The sequence below is a fragment of the Coregonus lavaretus genome, assembly GCF_964263955.1.
Source record: "Coregonus lavaretus genome assembly, chromosome: 22".
Classification (NCBI taxonomy): Eukaryota; Metazoa; Chordata; class Actinopteri; order Salmoniformes; family Salmonidae; genus Coregonus; species Coregonus lavaretus.
Genome location: NC_140009.1, coordinates 10,326,141 through 10,336,795, shown reverse-complemented (window position 1 = coordinate 10,336,795; position 10,655 = coordinate 10,326,141).

Here is a 10,655-nt window from a genome sequence, read left to right as displayed (position 1 = left end):
ATTATTAATAATGCAGAGCTACTGCAGGACTACTAATAATACATGACTATTACAGGACTATTAATAATACAGGACTGTCACAGGACTATTATAATGTGGGACTATTACAGGACTATTAATAATACAGGACTATTACAGGACTATTAATAATACAGGACTGTCACATGACTATTATAATGTGGGACTATTACAGGACTATTAATAATGCAGGACTGTCACAGGACTATTATAATGTGGGACTATTACAGAACTATTAATAATACATGACTATTACAGGACTATTAATAATACAGGACTGTCACAGGACTATTATAATGTGGGACTATTACAGGACTATTAATAATACAGGACTATTACAGGACTATTAATAATATAGGACTGTCACATGACTATTATAATGTGGGACTATTACAGGACTATAAATAATACAGGACTATTACAGGACTATTAATAATACAGGACTGTCGCAGGACTATTATAATGTGGGACTATTTCAGGACTATTAATAATACAGGCCTACCGCAGGACTATTAATAATGCAATACTATTACAGGACTATTAATTAATACAGGACTATCACAGGGCTAGTAATAATAATACGGAACTATTACAGGACTATTAATAATACAGGACTATTAAAGGACTAGTAATAATACAGGACTATTACATGGCTATTAATAATACAGGACCATTACAGGACAGGACTATTATAACACATGACTATTATAAGACTATTATAATACAGGACTAGTAATAATACAGGACTATTACATGGCTATTAATAATACAGGACTATTACAGAACTATTATAATACTTGACTATTATAGGACTATTATAATGTGGGGCTATTGCAGGACTTTTAATAGCATGGGACTTTTAAAGGACTATAAGTAACATGGGACTATTAAAGAACTATAAAAATACAGGACTATTACATAGTTGTTAATAGTACAGGACTATTACAGGACTATTACAGGACTATTAATAATACAGGATCATTGCATGACTATTTATAATACAGGGCTATTACGTGACTATTAATAATATGTGACTACTACAGAACTATTAATAATACAGGACTATTATAGGACTATCAATAATACAGGACTATCATATTACTATTATAATACAGGACTATTACAATACTATTAATATTACAGGACTATTAATAACACCGGAATATTGATAATACAGGACTATTACAGGACTATTTACAATACAGGAATGTCGCAGGACTATTATAATGTGGGACTATTACAGGACTATTAATAATACAGGACTACCGCAAGATTATTAATAATACAACACTATTACAGGACTATTAATTAATACAGGACTATCACAGGGCTAGTAATAATAATACGGAACTATTACAGGACTATCAATAATACAGGACTATTACAGGACTATTAATAATACAGGACTATTACATAACTATTAATAATACAGGTCTATTACAGGACTATTAATAATACAGGACTATTACAGGACTATTATAATACAGGACTATTACAAGACTATTATAATACTGGACTAGTAATAATACAGGATACTACATGGCTATTAATAATACAGGACTATTACAGAACTATTATAATATGTGACTATTATATGACGATTATAACATGGGGCTATTACAGGACTATTAATAGCATGGAACTATTAAAGGACTATGAGTAACATGGGACTATAAAATAACTATTAAAAATACAGGACTATTACATAGTTGTTAATAGTACAGGGCTATTACAGGACTATTATAATACAGGACTATCAAATAACTATTAAAAATGCAGGACTATTAATAATACAGGCCAATTAATAATACAGGACTATTACATGACTATTTATAATACAGGACTATTACAGAACTATTAATAATACAGGACTATTACAGAACTATTAATAATACAGGTCTACTACAGGACTATTAATAATGCAGGACTATTATAGGACTATCAATAATACAGGACTATCACATGACTATTATAATACAGGACTATTACAATACTATTAATAATACAGGACTATTAATAACACAGGAATATTAATAATACAGGACTATTACAGGACTATTAATAATACAGGACTATTAAAGAACTATTATAATATGTGACTATTATATGACGATTATAACATGGGGCTATTACAGGACTATTAATAGCATGGAACTATTAAAGGACTATAAGTAACATGGGACTATTAAATAACTATTAAAAATTCAGGACTATTACATAGTTGTTAATAGTACAGGGCTATTACAGGACTATTATAATACAGGACTATCAAATAACTATTAATAATGCAGGACTATTAATAATACAGGCCAATTAATAATACAGGACTATTACATGACTATTTATAATACAGGACTATTACAGAACTATTAATAATACAGGACTATTACAGAACTATTAATAATACAGGTCTACTACAGGACTATTAATAATGCAGGACTATTATAGGACTATCAATAATACAGGACTATCACATGACTATTATAATACAGGACTATTACAATACTATTAATAATACAGGACTATTAGTAACACATGAATATTAATAATACAGGACTATTACAGGACTATTAATAATACAGGACTATTACATAACTTATAATTAATACAGGTCTATTACAGGACTATTAATAATACAGGACTATTATAGGACTACAATAATACAGGATATTACAGGACTATTAATAATACAGGACTATTAATAATACAGGAATATTAATAATTCAGGAATATTACAGGACTATTAATAATACAGGACTATTACATAACTATTAATAATATAGGTCTATTACAGGACTATTAATAATACAGGACTATTACAGAATTATTATAATGCAGGACTATTGATAATACAGGACTATTATAATACAGGACTATTACAGGACTATTAATAATACATGTCTATTACAGGACTATCAATAATGCAGGACTATTAACAATACAGGACTATTAACAATACAGGACTATCACAGGACTATTACAGAACTATTAGTAATACAGGTCCATTACAGGACTATTAATAATACAGAACTATTATAGGACTATTGATAACAAAGGACTATTACAGGACTATTAATAATACATGACCATTTCAGGACTATCAATAATACATGACTATTGCAGGACTATCGCAGGACTATTAATAATACAGGACTATTACATGACTATTAATAATACCGGTATATTACAGGACTATTGATAATACATGACTATTTCAGGACTATTAATAATACAGGACTATTATAGGACTATTAAAGGCCCAGGAGATGCTGCAGCACCCTCAGCACCCCTACTTCCCGCGGCTATGCATATACACTCTCTCACACACCCACCCACACACACACACACACACACACACACACACACACACACACACACACACACACACACACACACACACACACACACACAAACCTCAATGAAAAAACACATGATTTCACATTTGAAATGTCCACGTTTTCACGTGACATTTTATAAATCATGTGAAACCATGTGTTTTTTGAACACTTCACAGACACACACACAACCCTTAAAGCTGCAATATGTAACTTTTTGGGCAAACCGACCAAATTCACATAGAAATGTGAGTTACAGATCTGTCATTCTCATTGAAAGCAAGTCTAAGAAGCGGTAGATCTGTTTTATGTGAGCTGTTTCTATGCTTCTCGTTCTTAAGTTTAGTTTTTGCAACTTTTACTTTCGGTTTTGTACTGCAGCTTCAAACAGCTGAAAATACAATATTTTGGGTTATGGAAAATATATTTCACAGATGGTACAATGATTCTTTACACTATACTTGCTTGTTTTGTCACATAAACTGATATTAGGCAAACTATTACAATTTTAGCAACCAGGAAATGGTGGAGCAATTTTTTGCATTTAAGGAAAAAACATATGAAATCATGTGAAACCATGGCTGAATCTCAAACCAAACACTTTGAGCACTCGATCACTCGATATGCGCGTTCACGAGTCAATCGAGTCAACCTCAAACGCTAGTTGTGGAGTCACCGAGGGCTCCACTGCACCCTTCGGAAGTCTCTTTATCGAGTGGGCAAACTATGCTTACTTGTTACTTGGCGACCTTGGCAGCAACTTCTTCCCATGAATTCTAGAATGTTACCTAGCAACAGGTCACTACTATGTCGCCCTCAAAAATAGACAGAATAAATCAAGAAATCTGTAATTAATTTTGAAGTTTAATTTAGAGAAGGTCTTAGTCGCGCGTTTTTACATCTAGCTAAGGAGTTTAGGATATTTCTGAAATTTGATAATGTACACAAAAACTTTATCCATTATTAGCTTGCGAAAGAGAAGATAACCAGCTAGTGCAACACTAAATGCAATGCTCCTTCCATAAGCTAGCTAGCTAGTTAGCTAGCTACTGTAGTAACATTTTATCACAATGAAGCAACGTGTTTTAATGAAGCAGCAAACAGCCTGCTCTGCCCCGAGTCTGTACAGTATCGAGCCTGATGCTGTGCTGTGCATTTAGCTGACCCAATGTTACAACGTAGCAATTGGTGCTCTGGAAACATGCTGAAGTACGGACTGACTGTGCTGGGAACATGTCTACAACTTCTTCAAGAAGCGGTCAAACTATCGTAATTAAGTGACAAGCTACACGCTGTTTATCAGTGCAATGTCCAACGTCCTTAGGTAGCGCTAGCAAAAATTTCATCCCTGTGTTTGTCAGTGAAGCTAGCTATCAGCAGGCTACAGCAAGCTAAAACTCAGCTGATGAAATCTTTCTACCAGTCTATCAGAGTATACGTGTGTCTGCCCCAGGTCCCCAGTGCCCGTGTTTCATAGCAAGTGAGTCATGCTACATGACAGGTCTCGGGAGACACGCTAGAGAATGGATTTAGAATTTTGTAATATTGATAAATGACAGTTGGGACGTCATTTGGCTAAAATACTTGCAGACTCGAGTGATCGCTATCGAATACAACAGCAAGTGGCCACTCCATAAAGGGCTTAGGGGCCAAGTGTTCAGTTTGAGATTCAGCCCATGTGTTTTTGGAACACTTCACATGTGATGATATTTCACATGAAGTATCACGTGGATTTTCATGTGATCACATAACCTTTCACATGTGGATTAACATTTTCACATGTGAATATTTTTCACGAGATTTCACAGGTGGTGCCCTGCAAACAAACATTTGCCGTTAGGATACACACAAAAACAGTACTTCAAACATACAGTGTTTTCAACTTACATATTTGACACACATAATTACATTGTGTATTTTTATTCATAAAGTAACTATTATTCAACATATCCCAACCTGGGATTTGAACTCACAACCTCTTGATTCACGGCATTTTTATCTTTCTGCTACGCCACCATGTCTGTGTCAATGACTGATTTTACCTGTATTCCTACACTTTGAAAATACACTCAAGGAAAACTATTATATTTATCATAGTGATTCAGGAGTAACATTAAAACGGAATAATATGACCCACAAACATTAGAAAACTATATAGATAACCCCTCAAATTGCTAAAATAAGTCAATGAAATCAATGATGAGAGAATAGTCAGATTAACTGATAACTAAAATAGCAGTGCAGATGGCACTCTTGTATTATAGGTAATGTATTATAGGTAATGTACAGTATTATAGGTAACGAATGTGTAGAGGAATACTACTGTCACGACTTCTGCCGAGGCTGCCTCCCCTCCTTGCTCGGGCAGGCTTCGGCGTTCGTCGTCACCGGCTTACTAACCACTGCCGCTCCATATATCATCATTCCATTAGTCTTGTCTTGTCAATTACACACACCTGGTTCTTATCCCCTCATTAGTCTGTGTATAAGTGTTCCCTCTGCCCCCTTGTCCTTGTGGGTGATTGTTTTATGTGAGTTGAGTGTAGCTCGTGGAGCTACTCGTACCTTGTATTGCCGGGGTAGATATTTCCCCTGTGCCTGTATTTTGTTGGAGCTACCAGTACCTTGTATTGATGGGGTAGATTGTTCCCCTGTGCCTGTATTTTGTTGGAGCTACCAGTACCTTGTATTGATGGGGTAGATTGTTCCCCTGTGCCTGTATTTTGTTGGAGCTACCAGTACCTTGTATTGATGGGGTAGATTGTTCCCCTGTGCCTGTATTTTGTTGGAGCTACCAGTACCTTGTATTGATGGGGTAGATTGTTCCCCTGTGCCTGTATTTTGTTGGAGCTACCAGTACCTTGTATTGATGGGGTAGATTGTTCCCCTGTGCCTGTATTTTGTTGTCGCTATCCAGTGCAACTGTGTACGACTGTTACGGATACAGGTATCCTGTGTTTTTGTGTGTTTCTCTCCTTCTGCCCTAATCACAGGTGTCCTGTATGTTCCTGATTGGTGGTCGTTGAGGTGTCTGCTGATTGGACCAATCAGTGAACATTCCTGTGCATTGCACCACCTGTTACTCGTTTTTTTCAATCACACATCCCATTGTATAAAAACCAGTCTTGTGTTTGTTGAGAGAGAGAGAATATTTCTGTATGTGAGTATGGACACTGTGGTGTCCTGTTTTTGTTTACTCACTAAGTTGCTGGTTACTATGATTGGTACTTTTGTTAGACCACTGTTTGGTATGTGAGTAATGGATACTGTGATGTCCTGTGTTTAGAGTACTCATTAGTTTGCTGGTTACTCTGTTTGGTAACTATTGTGTGTTTCTGGGAAAAGGGGAGTTTGAGCTAGCTGCCCTTGGGCATACATTTCCCGTAGAAAGAACTGTCTATAAACACTAGTTAGACCTGAGCGGACCACCCCCTGTATTTTTGTATGGTAGCAGTAGCCTAGCGGTTCTTGAGGCAGGCAAGATCAGCTTAGGGGTGTTTTACACTATTGTTTCATTTCTTGGGTCCTGCTCAGCCCTTTTTCCCAAACCTTTACCGTGTGTTCAGAAATAAACCATTTGTGTTTGACGGTAGGTCATGGTTGTTGTGTCATATTTGTTCTCACTGTTCCATGCCACCCTTATAATTTACATGAATTATGTTACGGGTCTCATGTCCATCACCCTAGACGTTCAAAGCCACGGGGTTCGTAACATAAAGTGGGGGCTCGTCTGGGATATCTATCCCATGCTACTCATGTAAATTAGTAAGTGTCTGGTTCAGTGTTGAGCTTGGCAGCTGTACTACCTGTTTTTTTTTGTGTTCAGTAGTCGACGGCTCGTGTTGCTAGTAGGATGGCTACTTTTGAGTTGGAGGCATTTTTGGAAAACCCTACGTGGGGGGTTTTTGAGAATTGCCGTAGAGTGGATCTACAGGTTTTGGCTGACCACTTTTCTGTACCGATATCAAGGGTTTTAGTGAAAGCCGAAGTGAGGAAAGCAGTGTTAGAAATATTGTTGAGCGAGCGAGTGCTTGAGTTACCGCCGCCTGAGTCTGCTGCTCCTGTAGGGGAGGTGGTGGCTGTTCCTGTAAGCCCATCAGTGTCTGAGGACGAGGCTAAGGCTCCGGCCACATTGCCCCGTTATGACCCACTCTCCCCACTGACTGACAGTGATGCCAGGATGGATGTCCGCTTGACACGGCTCCAAATGGAGGCGGAAGAGCGGGCACAAATCAGGCTAGACAAACTGGAGACGCGTAGGCTTGATCAAGAACTGGAGACGCGTAAGATGGAACTGGAGATGCGTAAGATGGAACTGGAGGTGCGTAAAATGGAACTAGAGGCAGAAACAGCGAGGTTAGTCTCTGCTAATACTATGCCTGCTAGTGAGCCATCCTCACCAGCTGTGTCGGCTGCTACGTTTGATATTAGTAGGCAGATCACCTTGGTACCTGTGTTCAGGGAGTCAGAGGTTGATTCCTATTTCAGTGTGTTTGAACGGATAGCGGTAGCATTGAAATGGCCCGAAGAGGTATGGTGCCTATTACTTCAGTGTAAACTAACAGGTAAAGCCCAAGAGGTTCTGGCAGTGCTACCTCTTGAAGACAGTTTGAATTATGAAGTGGTCAAAGCTACTGTTCTTCGTGCCTATGAGCTTGTTCCTGAGGCATATCGACAGAGATTTAGGTCTCATAAAAAGTCTCCTACTCAGACTTATGTGGAGTTTGCTAGAGACAAAGGAAATCTGTTTGACAAATGGCACAGTGCTAGTAAAGTAACTGATTTTAACTCTCTACGGGAGTTAATCTTGTTAGAAGAGTTTAAAAATTGCTTACCGGAACGCATTGTAGTTTATCTGAACGAACAGAAAGTATCCTCACTGTCGGAAGCGTCTGTATTGGCCGTCGAGTTTGTGTTGACGCCTAAGAGCGTGTTTTCGGCTCGTACGGAGAGCAGGGCTGCGGAGTTGCTAACTTTTAGTCCTAGTCGAACAGCAGTACATCCAGCACGCCCAAAATATGTGCGTCACTGTTTCTATTGTCATAAGGTGGGACATATGGTTAATGATTGCTTTCTGCTAAAACGCAAACCGGGGATGCCTCAGCACGCCAAGCCGCCAACGGGTGTTGGGCTGATTCGTACGGTTGTAAGGCCGGAATCAAGACAGAGGCCTCATAGTGAATGTGGTTTGAAAGTCCCTGTCCCAGATCACAGTTATGAACCGTTCATTTTTGAGGGGTTTGTTTCTATATCAGATGACGAAGCGTCTCAGCGTCCAGTTAGAATCCTCAGAGATACTGGTGCGGCGCAGTCGTTCATACTAGCTGATGTGTTGCCCTTGTCTAATAATACATATTGTGGTTCCAGTGTGTTAGTACAAGGAATTGAAATGGGATTTGTCCCAGTGCCATTGCACTTTGTGAACGTACACTCTGAGTTAGTCAGTGGAGTGTTCAGAGTTGGAGTACGTCCTATGTTGCCAGTAAAAGGTGTGACATTTATAATGGGCAACGATATTGCCGGAGGAAAGGTGATACCCGTATTGGAGGTATTGGATAAAAGTGACCAGTCTCTCTCCGAGGAGCTGGCACAGGGTTATCCAGATGTGTTCCCCGCTTGTGCTGTCACACGTGCTCAAGCACGACAAGTGGGTGAAGTGATAGATTTGTCGAACACGATTCTATTCAGAGAGTGTGACCCAGAGGATAGTTCGGGTGCTACCTCTGGTAAGCTGGTGCAGTCTGACCAACAGTCCAGAGAAAGGAAGAAGGATGTGTAACTTGTTGCTGAGGCAATACAGTTACCAGTCACTCGTGAGCAGCTGATCGCTAACCAAAAGGTTGACATTAGCCTGGCTAAATGTTTTTCTAGTGTTGTCTCAGAGGAGGAGCTAAAGAAGAAAAACATGGCATACTTCATTGATGGTAATCTCCTCATGCGTAAATGGACATCCCATGTTGACGCTGGCGGAGATTGGAATGCTGTTTACCAAATAGTGATTCCTACAGCCTTTCGACAAAATGTTTTATCCCTCGCTCATGATCACCAGTGGTCCGGACATCTGGGAGTCACCAAGACTTATGATCGAGTTTTGCGACATTTCTTTTGGCCTGGTTTAAAACAAGATGTGGCTCAGTTCTGTCGGACTTGCCACACCTGTCAAGTAACTGGGAAACCGAACCAGGTTATTTCCCCCGCGCCTCTTTGTCCCATACCGGCCATAGGTGAACCCTTCGAACATGTGATGGTTGATTGTGTTGGACCATTACCAAAAACAAAATCTGGTAACCAGTTTATGTTGACAATTATGTGTGTGGCCACCAGGTACCCAGAGGCCATTCCTCTGCGAAGGATTACTGCTCCAGTGGTGAGTAAAGCGTTGATCAAATTCTTCTCAACTTTTGGGTTACCTAAGGTGATACAAACTGATCAGGGTACGAATTTCCTTTCTAAACTTTTCAAACAAGTGTTAAAATCCTTGTCAGTTACACACCGTGTGTCAAGCGCATATCACCCAGAGTCTCAGGGTGCGCTTGAACGTTGGCATCAGACCCTGAAGTCTATGCTCCGTAAATATTGCTTGGAATCTGAGAAAGATTGGGATGAGGGAGTTCCTCTAGTGTTGTTTGCTGTCCGTGAGACAGTACAGGAATCCCTAGGGTTCAGCCCAGCTGAACTGGTGTTTGGACACACCATGAGAGGACCTATGAAAGTCCTTAAGGATCAGTTTTTGTCACAAGAGTTGTGTGTGAAAGAAAATGTGTTGGACTACGTTAGTCGCTTTCGTGAGCGCCTACATGGTGCCTGTGCTCTAGCAAAGGAAGCGCTGTCTTCCTCACAGAAACGGATGAAACGACACTATGACACACAGGCTGTTTCTCGTTCACTGCAGCCAGGTGACCAAGTTCTTGTATTGTTGCCTGTGCCAGGAGCGTCATTGTCAGCACGTTTCTCTGGTCCTTATGTCATTGAAAAGAAACTAAGTGAAACTGACTATGTGATACAGACTCCTGATAGAAAACGGCAATCTCGTGTGTGCCACGTTAACATGTTGAAGACATACCACACCAGACCCGTCACTCAGGTAGACAGTCCAGAGAAACTGGCCGAGTCGGCTGTCTCTATTGCTGCTACGGCTGTAGTGGGAGGTCATGTTAATGATGTGGACGGAGATGGTTTGGAGTTGCGCAATACTCAGCAGCAGTGTGCTAGATTGCCCAATTCAGAGATGCTGCTGTCTCTCCCGTCAAGCCTGATTCATTTAACGGACAGACAGTCAGATGATATTGTGAGACTATTACA